At 45.6% G+C, this 14,682-nt stretch overlaps 1 long non-coding RNA gene and 1 other non-coding gene across 2 annotated transcripts in view; both read right to left on the reverse strand.

The window, feature by feature from the left end:
- The window catches only part of LOC138837332 (uncharacterized), a 45,186-nt gene that overhangs the window by 775 nt on the left and 29,729 nt on the right, over positions 1 to 14,682 (reverse strand). Inside the window, exon 3 of the long non-coding RNA XR_011375305.1 lies at positions 659 to 715. This is a non-coding gene — a long non-coding RNA (uncharacterized lncRNA). The remainder of the gene's footprint in view (positions 1 to 658; positions 716 to 14,682) is intronic.
- On the reverse strand, positions 2,377 to 2,478 carry LOC138837527 (U6 spliceosomal RNA). The gene has a single exon (XR_011375332.1). It is a non-coding gene; the product is annotated as a U6 spliceosomal RNA (small nuclear RNA).

Below are 14,682 nucleotides of genomic sequence, written 5' to 3' on the forward strand. Positions count from 1 at the left end.
GCAAATGGGAGGGCTGGGGAGGATGGTGGGAGGCAGGGAGATGCCTCTCTAGCACCCCCATCCCTCTTTGGGAAAGTCACTTCAAAGAGTGACCTGGGTGGCATTTGGGGGGTAGGGATTCATGGGCTCTGCCACAGACAAGCCAACCATTGAGACTGGAGTCTCCACTCTGTCTCCTACTCACAGTGTGACCTTGGCAAGTACTTGACTTCTCTGGGCTTCTGAAAATGGGAAAACCAGAGCTAAACCAGAGCTATGGGGGCTCATACACAATACACTAGCTCATATGTAGGGCACTGGTAATATCACAGTTAGCTTTTCGGTGTGTGTCAGTACTGGGGCCTAAACTCAGGGCCTCATGCTCTTACTTGGCCTTTTCCCCACCCAAGGATGAATACTTTACAACATGAGCTATATCTCTACTTTCAGCTTCTTTCTGCTTAATTGGATATAAGAGTCCTGGACTTTTCTGCCCAGGCTGGCTTTGAACTGTGATCCTCAAATCTCAGCTTCCTCATAGCTAGGATTACAGGCATGAGGCACCAGCCTTTGGCTCATGGTTACTTAATAATAGCAAATATTACTCAAGGACTCTTCTCATGTGCTTCTTTTATTCACTCTTTGATTTGTATTTAATAAGTATTTAATACGTACTTACCAGAGGGAATAGAGCTCAGATTATGGATTTCCATGGTGTTAATGGCAAAAGCCTTTGCTGAGGAGAGAAAATATATAGATAGCAACAGAAGTGGTCTCTCCCATTACAGAATTTAGACTTTAGTGAAAAGTAAGCTGGTGAATAGATAATAAGCAGGAAAGTCTTAGTGATGGAAGATGAAGTTGGCTCAGGGCATTCTATCTACTGTATCTATCTATCTATCTATCTATCTATCTATCTATCTATTGTGTGTGTGTGTGTGTGTGTGTGTGTGTGTGTGTGTGTGTGTGTGTGTGTGTGTGTGTGTGTGTGCTGGTACTGGAGCTAGGACCTTGGCTTGGGTCTTTCCATTAAGGCTGGTAATCTACCACTTGAACTACACTTCCACTTCCAGCTTTTTTGTTTTGTTTTGCTTTGCTTTGCTGGTTAATTGGAGATTAGATTCTCACAGACCTGTCTGCTTGGGCTGACTTCCAATCATGATCCTTACATCTCAGCCTTCTGAGTAGACATGAGCCACTGGAGTCTGGCACTTAAGATGAAACAGTGGGTAACTGATGCTGACACATGAGGACTGGCCCACCTTGGGGAAGGACTGAACGAGGTGGGCATGGATATCTAAAGGAAGCTTGGTGTGGAAGAAACTGCAAACTCAGTAGTAGGCTGCAATGAGAAGGGGAGAATGGAGGATGAGGAGATGGGAGTGGCAGGTGCTTTCAGGCTGGTGTTAAGACAGGTTCACTTCTTTCCAAATGCAAGTGCATGCCCCTGGAGACTCCCTCTGAACACCTGACTCAGAATTAAGCTGGAAGAGCCTAGTCATTTCCCAAAAGGGTATCCTATGTCCAGTCCATGCCCCTAACCCTCAGTGTTCACAGCCCCAGAAGGACCTTTGGCGGAGCACAGGCACCACAGCAAAGCTGCCCTGGGTCTCCTGCAATTCCTGGCAGGGACTAGACTTCTAGGAGCAAATCTGTAAGTGATTGGTCATGAGGCATGCAGAGCTCACCCCAGGCCCCAGACACAAGGAGCCTTTTCTCACCCAGATCCCTGGGTTGAGGCATTCAAAGCCGCAGGTCCCCCAATTTCTGCTGTTTATGATTAAGATTTTTGCTGAGCATAAAAAAACACAGCTGCCTGTCAGAGGCCCAGTACAGCACTTGCAGGGGAGGAGAAGAGAAGGGATGGGAGAGAGGAGGGGGCTAGCCTAGTTCATAGGGTTCTCTCTACCTATCCTGGCATTCAAAGACCTGTCTCTACCTCAGCTATTCTAAGCAGGAATGATAGATAGCCTGCCATAGATCATCGTCAAATCCACTTCAGAGCCAGAGAAACTGAGGCTGGTAAGAGAGGGGCTGCCCTAACACTAATAAATGGCAACACCAAGAACTTACTATGAGTCAAGAGGTATGTCGAGAGCTTAACTAACTTTTCCTAACTACCTTGTGGTGGTGTTACCTGGATTACTGCCATTTAACAAATGTGAATGCCAAAGCTTTAAGAATTTTGATTAAAGCTTTGATTCACTCAGAGCTGGCACTCTACCTTGAGCCACAGTTCCACTTCTGGCTTTTTTAGTGGTTTATTGAAGATAACAGTCTCATAGCTTTTCCTGCCTGGGCTGGCTTTGAACAGTGATCTTCAAATGTCAGCCTCCTGAGTAGCTAGGATTACAGATGTGAGACACAGGTGCCCGGCTTTGCTTTCTTCTTCTTCTTCTTTTTATGTAATGGTTCTCAAATTTGTTATCAACCTTGCACAGGGACCATGCTAATCTCCTCTGTATCATTTCAATTTTAGTATATATGCTGCTAAAGCAAGTGCTTTATTTACTTATATGAAATTCTTTTTCTCAAAGGAAAGTTCTTGGCTAGAGATTTGGCTCAGCACTTGCTTAGCAAGCCAAATTCCCTGAGTTCAAACCCCAGGACTGCCAAAAAAAAAAAAAAAAACATTTATTGGAGCCAAGCACCAATGACTCACGCCTATAATCCTAGCTACTCGGGAGGCTGATAGCCTCAGATCTCAATTTAAAGCCAGTCCAGACAGCAAAGTCCATGAGACTTTATCTCTAATTAGTCACCAAATAGCCAGAAGTGGAGTTGTGGCTCAACCAGTACGGTGCTAGTCTTATGCAAAAAAGCTCAGGAAGACTCTAAGCATTCACACACAGTAAGACCAAAGGTGGATATTCTTAGGGAAGGGATATAAGGTACAATGCTATGTGCCTCTTATCATACAAAATAATACTTATTAAAATGAAGTCCAGGAAATAGAAACCAGCAGCTTTGTTTGTTTTGTTTTGTTTTTGTTCTCTTTTCTTTTTGTCTTGTTCGTTCATTTATGCCTTTGGGAGGTACGGGGGGCCACATAAATGGAGGGACAAAGGGTGAACAATGCAGCAGTAGTACTCACTAGACACTATGTTGAAAATAGATATACAATTTATGGGTGGGGACGGGAGGGAAAAAGTGGGAGAGAATAAGGAAGGGGTAACAAAAAGGAATATGCTCATTACCTGACTTAAGAAAATGTAACTCCTATATAACTCCACCTTTATAATAACAATTTTAAAATCTTTAAAATGGGGGCTGGGAATGTGGCTTAGTGGTAGAGTGCTTGCCTAGCAGGCATGAAGCCCTGGGTTCAATTCTTCAGTATCACATAAACAGAAAAAGCCAGAAGTGGTGTTGTGGCTCAAGTGGTAAAGTGCTAGCATTGAGCAAAAGAAGCTCAGGCCCTGAGTGCAAGCCCCAGGACCAGCAAAAAGAAAAAAAAATCTTTAAAAGCTCAGGGACATCACCTAAGCTCTGAGTTTAAGCCCCAGGACTAGCATGCACGCACACACACACACACACACACACACACACACACACACACACACACACGCACACACACACACACACACACACACACACACACAAGATATTCATTGGGCTGGTGCTGGTGGCTCATGCCTGTAATCCTAGTCACATAGGAGATTGAGAACTGGAAGACTAAGGTTCAAAGCCATCCCAGACAGAAAAAAAAACTCTATCAGCAAAATGCTGGGCTGGAGATGTAACTCAAGTGGTGGTGTGCCAGCCATGAGCAAGAAAGCCGAACAAGGGCAAGAGGCCCTGAGTTCAAAGCTCGGAACTATAAAAAAGGTATTATTATAGGGATTGAGGAAATAAAACATATTTATTAGTCAAAGACAAATTTTTACTATTATTAACAAATATCCAGGAAGTGGTGCTGTGGCTCAGGTGGTAGAGCACTCTCTGTGAGCTGAAGAGCGCAGGGACAGAGCCCAGGCCCAGAGTTCAAGCCCCACAACTGACAAAAAGCAAAAAAACTAAAAAAACCAAATATCCATATCAAGCAAAGGTAAAAATAAGAGCAATGAGACAAATAGTGGCCAGGCACTGGTAGCTTACACCTGTAATCCTAGCTACTCAGGAGCCTGAGATCGAGGATCACAGTTCAAAGCCAGCCCAGGCAGGAAAGTCCATGAATCTCTTATCTCCAATTAACCACCAGAAAACTGGAAGTGGCGCTGTGGCTCAAGTGGTAGAGCACTAGCCTTGAGCTGAAGAGCTGAGGGACAGCATCCAGGCCCAGAGTTCAAGCTCCAAGACTGACCAGAGAGAGAGAGAGAGAGAGAGAGAAATAGTGTTAGAAAAGTGTAGCTAGTTGCTGCTATTGTAGGAAGATTTGAACTGGGACTTGTTGTCAACTGCTGAGAAGGGAGAAGCAGGCACAGGAAAGTGCAGGTGCACAGGAGAGCTCACCTGAGACATGCTCTAAGAGCTGAAATAAGGTTAAAAAGGAAATGGATTTCCACTGTGGTCTTCGCTGTTCCTGCCACCTATCTGCATGGGTGTCATCTGTAATGTTCAGCAAACATTCTGGCTCTTTGCCTCCTGGGATCATGGAACATGGCTTCCTCTGGACTTGAGTGGAGCCATGAGACCAGTTTCCAGCCTTTCCTGATTTAGACATTACTTCTGGACTTGACTGTGTAATTCCTGCTGTGACAATGTCCAGCATTCCCCTTCCCAGAGTCTGAGTCCCAGAGTGAGTATAGTGCAGAGGAGAGAGAGATGCGGGGGGGAGAACCCATGACGATTATGTAACACAAGCGAGGAGCCATGAAAAGATTCAGGATGTTTATTTACTGCAGCATGCCATAGCTATTCCAACCAGTGCAGCATGCCTTCCACAATTGCACTGAAGGTACACCCTCCCCTTTCCACAGCCCACAGTCTTAATTACTGTGCTGTGCAAGACACTTGCCAAGCCAAAACTAGAGCAAAGCCTTTGCCTTCCATGGAGAATGTTCTTCCCTGTTCTCCCCTTGCCCCCAACCCACTACTTCAGAAAACTACCCACTTCTCCAGATGCCCTTGACTCTTACATCTTGCTTCTGTGTTCATTCCTCTCTGCCAGGAATGCCACACACCCCCATCTCTGCCCTGACAGGGTCACGGTAGAGAGCTAGGCTTCCTGTGTTTGGATCTGGGTTCTATTATTCACCAGCTCTATTCTCTGGGGCTGGTCTTTCTGGTCTCTGGGCCTCAGTTTCTTCAGGTATAACATGGAAGCAGTCATGTGACTCTATTCTTCATGGCGCTATGGTGCAGATGCAGTGAAAGCATATAGTGAGATGTTTATACCATTAAGCTACAGCATTATTCCTGTGTGGTGGAGCCTGAGTAAGTTTTAGAGCCCTGTCACCACTTTTTTTTTTGCTGGTCCTAGGGTTTGAACTCTAGGCCTGGGCACTATCCCTGAGCTTCTGTTGCTCAAGGTGAGCACTCTACTACTTGAGCCACCATGCCACTTCCAGCCTTTTATTGAGTAATTTATTGGAGATAAGAGTCTCACAGAGTTTCTTGCCCGGGCTGGATTCAAAGTGCAATCCTCAGATTTCAGCCTCCTGAGTAGCTAGGATGACAGGCATGAGCCACTGGCACCCAGCTCTGTCACCATTTTATGATGCCTTTCCCAGGCACAGAGGAGCCACAGATGCCTATGGGCTCAACAGCAGAAAGGGCTTTAACTGTTCACAATAGCCAGAATATGGAAACAACTCAGATGTCCCACCACAGATGAATGGATCCAAAAATTGTGGTATCTATACACAATGGAATATTATGCAGCCATTAGAAAGGACAAAATAATGGTATTTGCAGGGAAATGGATAGAGCTAGAAGAAATCATATTGAGGGAGGTAAGCCAAGTGCAAAGAGACAAACGGTACATGGTCTCCCTGATAAGTGGATGTTAAATCCAAAATGTTAGGTGATACGACAAAATTAACAGGACTTAAGAAACAAAGGACTTCCACTCATCTGGTCGAACCACTACTAAATAACCCCATGCTGCTGATCACATGTATGGTATATATGTGTACACCGGAGGGGAACCATGAAAACGATACAGAACTAGAGGGAATCAGGGAAAAACATACAACAGTGAGACCCATTGGCTGCACAGGGCATTGACCAAAATGAACTAAGCAACTTAATGGCAGTGATGGGAGGGAAGGAACAAATGGGAAAGAGGGAATAGTTGATGCTATGCAAAACAAAAGAAATGTACATACCACCTAATGTGGAAGAAATAACTGTATCGCAAAGCTCACAGAACTCATAAATGTTATAGACCAGGATAGACAATTTGTTCCAGGAAAGTTAGAATGTGTTTGTGACTTTAACTGAGCATCACTATCCCACAATACTGTGAAATTTGGGAAATTATGTAATCACAATAAAAAAAAATCAAGAAAAAAAAAGGGCTTTAAACTAGACAATTGCTGAGGCCCCACCAGCTTGCATGATTGCTTGCTTGCTTTCTATATTCTTTCTTTCTTTCTTTCTTTCTTTCTTTCTTTCTTTCTTTCTTTCTTTCTTTCTTTTCTTTCTTTCTTTTCTTTCTTTCTTTCTTTCTTCCTTTCTTTCTTTCTTCCTTTCTTTCTTTCTTTCTTTCTTTCTTTTCTTTCTTTCTTTTCTTTCTTTCTTTCTTTATTCCTTTCTTTCTTTCTTTCTTTATTCCTTTCTTTCTTTCTTTCTTTATTCCTTTCTTTCTTTCTTTCTTTCTCTCTCTTTTCGTTGGTCATGTGGCTTGAACTCTGGGCCTGGGCGCTGTTCCTCAGCTCTTCAGTTCAAGGCTAGCACTCTACCACTTGAGTCACAGCACCACTTCTGGTTTTCTGAGTGGTTAATTGGAGATAAGAGTCTCATGGACTTTCCTGTCTGGGCTGGCTTTGAACCATGATCCTCAGATCTCAGCCTCCTGATTAACTAAGATTATAGGTGTGAGCCACCAGCGTCCAGCAACACCAGCTTTCTTGCCTGATGATTTTAGTCTGGGGCCCAAAGACTCTCCACATCTGGCTGCAGACCCAAGAACAAGCTCCATGTCAGTTCAGACAAGGTCTAGGTTGCTTCCTCTGCTTCTGACTTGCTCTGGCAATTCCCTCCCATCTTGGGTTACATCCTCTTTCATTACAACAGGGCCTGGCTGGATGCACACCCTTCCATTTTGACATGGCTTCCTGGGAACAGACCTCAGCCTCCCAGCTTGGCCTTCTCTACCTGTTCACATGAGGTCCTTCCCTCACTAGCTGCTCTTGGATCCTCGCATCCACTAAGACCAGGTCACTGTCCCCTCTCCACATACTAAGGCACTAGATCCTTTCTCTTTGATCTATCTTTTTCTTGCCTATGGACTTCTGGCTTCCTGCCTCCTTCCTAAAGGACTCCTCCCTTCTCCCCCTTTAACATATACAGGATCAGCTCCAGAGCCTCTTCCTGATCTCCACTCCAGCTAGATCCTGTGGACTCATTCCAGAAGCATCTTCTCTCTAGCTCCACACACTCCACCTTCTTTCCTTTTGCTTTCTTCTGAGGTTCAACAGAGCTCTTTTTTTCTTTACATAGGGGATTGAATTCAGGGCATTATACCTCTTCCTTGGTTGTTTTGCTCAAGGCTGGTGCTCTAAGCCACACCTCTACTTCTGTTGAGTGGTTACCTGGAAATAAGGAGTTTCATGGATCTGTCTGTTCAGAATGGCTTTGAACCATAATCTTGAGATCTCAGCCTCCTGAGATCAGGCATGAGCCACCAGCACCGATCTCAGCCCTACATTTATTTTTTATCTTACTTAGATATCCCACCCAACTGACATTTCAGTACATCCAAGGTGGACATTTTCAAGAAGGCTCCACTTTGTAGAACTCATACATGCTTCCCTGTGCCACACTCACGCCACTGTATCCTTCCGAGAATTCTACCAATTCTTCCTTACAGATGAAGGCCAAAGGCTTCACTTTGGGAAGGATGGGTATTTGAGTGTGTGAGTGTGTGTGTATGTGCGCGCGCATGCACACCAGAGCCTTCTGTGCGAGTCCTTGCCATTCTTCTCATTTTCCAAAGAATGGGCCCATCTGTTTCTCGCCCCTAGTGGGCTTTGCCCTAGCTGAGAGTGTCAAGAGCCTGCTTCTTTTCTGCAGAATCCAGCTGTCTCTCCTAATGGAGGATCAGAGTCACAGACTTTTCAGGCATGGGCATGAGTTTTCAGACTTGGAAAAGAAACTTCTATAGGGATCCTATCCTCTGAATATTTAACACACACACACACACACACACACACACACACACACACAAACCCACAATTATGACATTGGCCCAAGACTTTGGGAGTGCCAGACACTGTCAAAACAATGACACCACCATGAACTGGCCTAATCCTCATGAAAACAATTCTCCCCATTTTACAGATGGGAAGACTGAGGTGTGTAAAAGCCACTTCCACCGAGCCTACAAGTGAGCTCTGAGGTTCAGCTGTGATGCACAGATAAAGCATCTGAGTCACTAGCAGCCCTGTGCATGAAAGGTGCATGCTCCATTCTTGAACACACAAAGGACCTGGGCATCTCCTCCCAGCTACACCCCAGCCCTGTCCTCAACTGTCTAGATGTTTGCCCTCCAGACTCCACACCATTTATACAGTGACACGCCTGGATCCCTTTTAGAAGAAAACATGATTTTCTTTTCCACTCCTCAAGCCCATTCCTCTTTCCCCTCCCTCCAGCCCATGTTTATTTCAGCGAGGAAATGGCCTTTGAAGTCCTCACTTCTTGAAAGAAGAGAGGGAGAGGGAGGCAACTGCAAACATTTAAAAGCCTGCCCACATGTTGGTTGGAACATGGACGTTTTTGAGGGATTAATAACAGTTTTTGGAACCCATGGACCCTGCTGCCCTTTCAAGATGAAATAAAAAAAATAGCCCCTTGAAAATCACAACCATTGGAGGGAAAAATAACCCTACCATGGCAGGAAGCCAAGGCAGGGTCTCCTTGGGCAGGCTGACATGGAGTAGCCCAGGTGCTGGCCCAAAGGGATGCTTTCATGGGTCTACAGCAAAGATGGTAAGAACAATGTTCAGCCAGGTGCTCGTGGCTCACGCCTGTAATCCTAGCTGCTCAAGAGGCTGAGATCTGAGGATCATGGTTCAAAGCCAGCCTAGGCAGGAAAGTTCATAATAAGCTACCCAAAAAAGCTGGACATGGAGCTGTGGCTCAAGTGGTACAGCACTAGCCTTGAGCAAAAAGAAGCTCAGGGACAGTGCCCAGGCCCTGAATTCAAACCCCAGGACTTGTACCCCCCCCCCCCGCATCCCCAAAAAGAACAATGTCCATTCATCCACTTAAAGGATTTTTTAAACCAGGGATTATTCCTTTCCTGCTTTTATGTGATGTCAAAAAGTCCTATCTTTAAAAAAATTATCACTGTATAAACAATAGCTTTTTATTATTAGTTTATACTAGTTATAGGAAAGTGTGTGTGATTTCATTTCCACACATTTGCAATGTCTTCCAATCAATCTAATAATAAGCAACATCTTTTTTTTTTTATTTGTTCTTTAATAGATACAGAACCTTGCTATGTTGCCTAGGCTGGTCTTAAACTTCCAGGCTCAAGAGTTCTTCTTGACTCATACAGGGATTATAGTTGTTCACCACCAATCTCAGCCAATAATAGCTATTTAAGAATCTCTTTACCAAGCTGGGGGTTGGTGGCTCATGCCTGTAATCCTAGCTACTCAGGAGGCTGAGATCTGAGGATCGTGGTTCAAAGCCAGTCCAGGCAGGAAAGTCAGAGAAACTCTTATTTCCAATAAACCACTTGAAAACCGGAAGTGGTACTGTGGCTCAAGTCGTAGAGTGCTCTCCTTGAGCTGAAGAGCACAGGGACAGCGCCCAGGCCCAGAGTTCAAGCCCCACAACTGACACACAAAAAAAAGAATGTCTTTACCTAGCCAGTCATGATGGTGTGTGCCTCTATTCCCAGCACTCTGGAGGCTGAGGCAAGAGGTTTGTGAGTTTGAGGGCAGCCTAAGGTACTTAATGAGTTTGTTTCTCAAAACAAAACCAGGTGCTGGTGGCTCACACCTGTAATCCTAGCTACTCAGGAGCCTGAGATCTGAGGATCACAGTTCAAAGCCAGCCCGGGCAGGAAAGTCCGTGAGACTCTTATCTCCAATAAACCACCACAAAACCAGAAGTGGTACTGTGGCTCAAGTGGTAGAGCACTAGCCTTGAGCTGAAGAGCTGAGGGACAGTGCCCAGGCCCAGAGTTAAAGCCCCATGACCAACAACAACAACAACAAAAAGTGCTTTCTTTTTTTTTTTTTTTTTTTGGGTCCGGTCGTGGGGCCTGAACTCTGGGCCTGGGCGCTGTCCCTCAGCTCTTCAGCTCAAGGCTAGCGCTCTACCACTTGAGCCACAGTGCCACTTCCGGCTTTTTTCTTTTTGCTTATGTGGTGCTGAGGAATCGAACCCAGGGCCTCAGGCTCTACCACTGAGCCACCTTCTCAGCCCACAAAAAGTGCTTTTATCCAAAGAAAATAGTGGAACATTCTATTGTTCTCCCAATTTCCAACTTTTAAAAATAATTGGAATATGTGCAGCATATGAAATCTCAGCTAGCTCTGAGGCCAGAGCTGAGGAACAAGGAAATGGACATACGTTGTCACAAAGGTAGAAACAGTGCCTCGTAGGCCCACTAAAGCATGGTGGAGAGTGCACAAGAGGTGACTCCAGAGACAAATCCATGGAACTTCCAATCAGGGTTAAGATCATCTCCCCCCAGAAACCAGGAAGAACTCCAGGCAGAGAGAAGGAAATGACCCAATCTGGGGGTTATTGCCTACTCCTCACGAGGCCCATGACATCTACTTCTCTCCACCACCCCACAAGGAATTTACAGTAGTTATCCCATCTGCTACCCAAGACAACCAAGGACCAGCAGGGTTAAAGTCAGGCACAAGATCAGAATTGCCTCTTATCTAGTGCTGGTGAACCCTAATTCACAAGTTAAGACTTTTAACTTTTAGCTAGGCACCAGTGCCTTATACATATAATCCCAGCTACTTAGGAGGCCGAGATCTGAAGATCTGGGTAGAAAGCAAGCCTGGGAAGGAAAGTCTGTGAGACTCTTATCTTCCATTAAATACTAAAAAGCCAGAAGTGGAGCTATGGCTCAAATAGTAGAACACCAGCCTTGAGAGAAAAAGCCAAAGAAGAATGCAAGTTCTTGAGTTCAAACCCCGCTATCAGCACACACACACACACACACACACACACACACACACACACACACACACACACACACACACACACACACACACACACAATTTAAACTCTATGTTTGATAGGGTGGGAGCAATGAGAACATAGGTAATTTTTTTATATTTCCCCTGGATAACAAATTTTTAATAAACTATGGATTTCTTAGAAAAGGAAAGTTTGTTTTAGCAGTTTTATCCATATGAATAATGACATGGTTTCCTGGCCATTCTCCTGGTTTCTCACTGTACTCCTGCTCATCCTGTTTTGGTATCCTAGCCTGGCTCTGGCCTGTGGCAGTTGTCAGGATCACAGGTTCCATTCCCTTCCGACCTGATGTTATAGAAGGGTCCTCTTATAGAATGTGGTCTGCAATCCATTAATATAGCAGTTAAGAAGGTAACTCTGGGGGCAGGTGTGGGAGGGAGGGGAGGAGATGGGAAGGGATGGGAAGGGGAAACAAAGGAGGAGGCAACAATGCTTGATAAGAAATGTTTTTGCCCATGTAATTGTAACCCCTCTGTACGGTATTTTCACAATAAAAAAAAAAGAAGGTAACTCTAAAAGCTGGACACCAATGACTCATACTTGTAATCCTAGCTCTTCAGGAGGCTGAGATCCAAAGAACTGAGGTTGGACACCACCCTGGGCAAAGATGTCCACAAAATAAAACAAAACAATGTAAAGCAGTGCTGGCTTTAGTGTGGCTAAAGTGATAGAGTGCCAGCCAAACAAGTGTGAGTTCCTGAGTTCAAACTCATGTATCACCACAATAAACAACAACAATAATAACAAAGGAAGGCAATCCCACCCACCAAGATACTTTCTTGCATTCTCTCCCAAAAAGAACAGAAAGGGAGTGTAACTGGATGGACAAGAGGGAGGTAGCCAGGAAGAGGAATTACAAATCAGAGATGTTTCAGTGAGCCTTACTTATCCCTCTTAGGTTTTCTGAACTTTTCCCCAAGCTCCATGTCTTCCAGTTGTTCTGAGAATAAACTCCAAATTCCTTCCTATGGCTCCATATGTTCTACCCTGCCAGCCTCCTCTGCTCTTATTCTGGCATCTTACTCATACCCTTTCTGCCCCCCCTGAACTCTCTGCCTGTCTCCAAGCTCATTGCTCATGGCCTTTGCCCTGTTCATGCCTTCTGCAGAGACCTCTGGCCTTCAGCTGTCTTCCTCCTTAAATCTTGAGCTGAATCTGAAATGTCACTGTCAGAGAGGGCAGAACCTGTCCACATCTGCACAGAACACCTTGACTTCTGGATATTTCCTCCTTCTTTCGTGGTGCATTTAGTGTCTGTGTATCACTTACCAACCCACAGCCATCAGACCCATGCTGCATGGACCTCCTGCTTTCTTGCCAATTCCTCAGCGCTTAGACATTCCATGAATATTTGCAGAATGATGGATAAATGAATAATCCTCAATTTGGCCAGCAATATCATGAGAGGGTAAGTGTAATTCAGTGTGTGTGTGTGTGTGTGTGTGTGTGTGTGTGTGTGTGTGTGTGTGTGTGTGTGTGTGTGTGTGTGTGTGTGTGTGTGTGTGTGTGCTGGGGTTTGGTCTCTCAGGGTCTAAGTGCTGTCCTTTAGTTTTTTTATACTCACTTTTTAGTTGTTAATTGGACATAAGCATCTCACAGATCTTCCTGCCCAAGCTGGCTTCTAAACAAGATCCTCAGATCTCAGCCTCCTGAGTAGCTAGGATTACAGGTGTGAGCCACAGGCACCCTGTTACAGATGCCTTTTTAAATGTAATGCAGGGGCTAGGAAGGTGGCACAGTGGTAGAGTGCTTGCCTTGCATGCATGAAGCCCTGGGTTCGATTCCTCATCATCAGATAAGCAGAAAAAGCTGGAAGTGGCGCTGTGGCACAAGTGGTAGAGTGCTAGCCTTGAGCTGAAGAGCTGAGGGACAGCACCCAGGCCCAGAGTTCAGACCCCACAACCAACAAAAATAAAAATAAAAAATAAATGCAGTGCAAAAAATAAAAAAATAAAAACAGATCCTCTGCCCAAGGAAGATTCAGACTGAGACATCCAGTTTGCCCTGTGAACCCCAACCCAGAATCTTTCTCTGAAACCATCAGCTTTGAGAACAGAAAACCATGACCATCCAATGGTTGTCCCTTTGATTGTAAAAGAGGCTCAGGACTTGGGAATCTCTGTGTGGAGAGCTTGTTTCTGCATTTGGGGCAAAGGTGCCCTTTGGTGTCCCCTCCTACTTCTTGTCCCTAATTTAGCAGTCCTTTCATTGTCCTAGCTGTTTCTGGGCTCCATTACCTTTTGCTCCCTGTCTGCCTTCTCTATTCTCTGGCTGACCATCACCCTCTACTTCCTGCTACTAGGATCTTAAGCCAGCAGACTCAGGCCCCTGGAGAAATGGGCTCCCTTAACACCAGCAGGGTACCCCATCCATAAAACCTTTCAACTTCATAACTTGTAACTGCAGAACTCTGTCCAAACATTCCAAGGCAGCCATAACTATTGCTGTTGGCTTGAAGGTCTGTGCCCAGCTGCCAGAGCTTTAATGAGGAAATACTTAACAGTCCCAACCCAGGGTAACACCAGGGAGGGTGGGTGGGAGGCCTGCTGACTATGCCAAAGCACAACGAGCTGCCCTCCACAGGAAATGGGGGATGAGACAGGCTATCAATCTTTTTCTCCGAAAAGTGACATCAAGTTAGCGCTGTTAACCTTTAGAGGTGTAGGTAGAAGAGCACGCAAAGGGTCTAAGACAGCAGGACGGCTCTGCTCTCAAGAGCAGAGCTGAAGGAGGGCTGAGACCCGCATAGCCAGCCTGCTGAAAAAGGTGCTTTCTCTCTCCCCTGGTGGGGCACGCTGTCTTTTCCATGATTAATGTGGAGAGAATGGCAAAGACACTTTGAGGACCAGTGGAAGAGAAGTGGTCCTTTCTTTGCTTCTCTCCAGACGCCTGTCTGGGGGACAGTGGGCAGGGAAGGGTCAAGCATTCGTCAGGGCCACCTGGAATGTATGCAGGAATCCACATCACTGAACACGTAGGGTCCTGGCACCTGGGAGGCACGCTGTGGGTGACCTCAGGAAGAGGGGCCTGGTCCAGCCTCAGCCTGGTAACTACTGAGAAGCAACTGCCCATGGCATTTCCCGCCACAGAGCCACATGAAACAGTTCTTGGGGGAAAGGGAGCAAGAACACCCTTCAGGAGTGAGTGTGAAAATTTGAGCCTGGCAGACAGGCTGCTGACCATGAGAAGTGGGCAATTCTAAGGCTTTGGGCCTCCTGGAGACTTGACTGGGGTCAAAGTCTGACCATCAGGAGAAAGAGCCCATTGGCTGTCAGATTGGAGGAAACTGTTGGTCTACTAGTCCCCCACCAGAGACCCTTCACTTCATACAGTGGCATGAGGGTCAGGCCCTGGATGGGG

This window comes from Dipodomys merriami, unplaced genomic scaffold, assembly GCF_024711535.1.
Source record: "Dipodomys merriami isolate MVZ:Mamm:240054 unplaced genomic scaffold, mDipMer1.0.p SCAF_27, whole genome shotgun sequence".
Classification (NCBI taxonomy): domain Eukaryota; kingdom Metazoa; phylum Chordata; class Mammalia; order Rodentia; family Heteromyidae; genus Dipodomys; species Dipodomys merriami.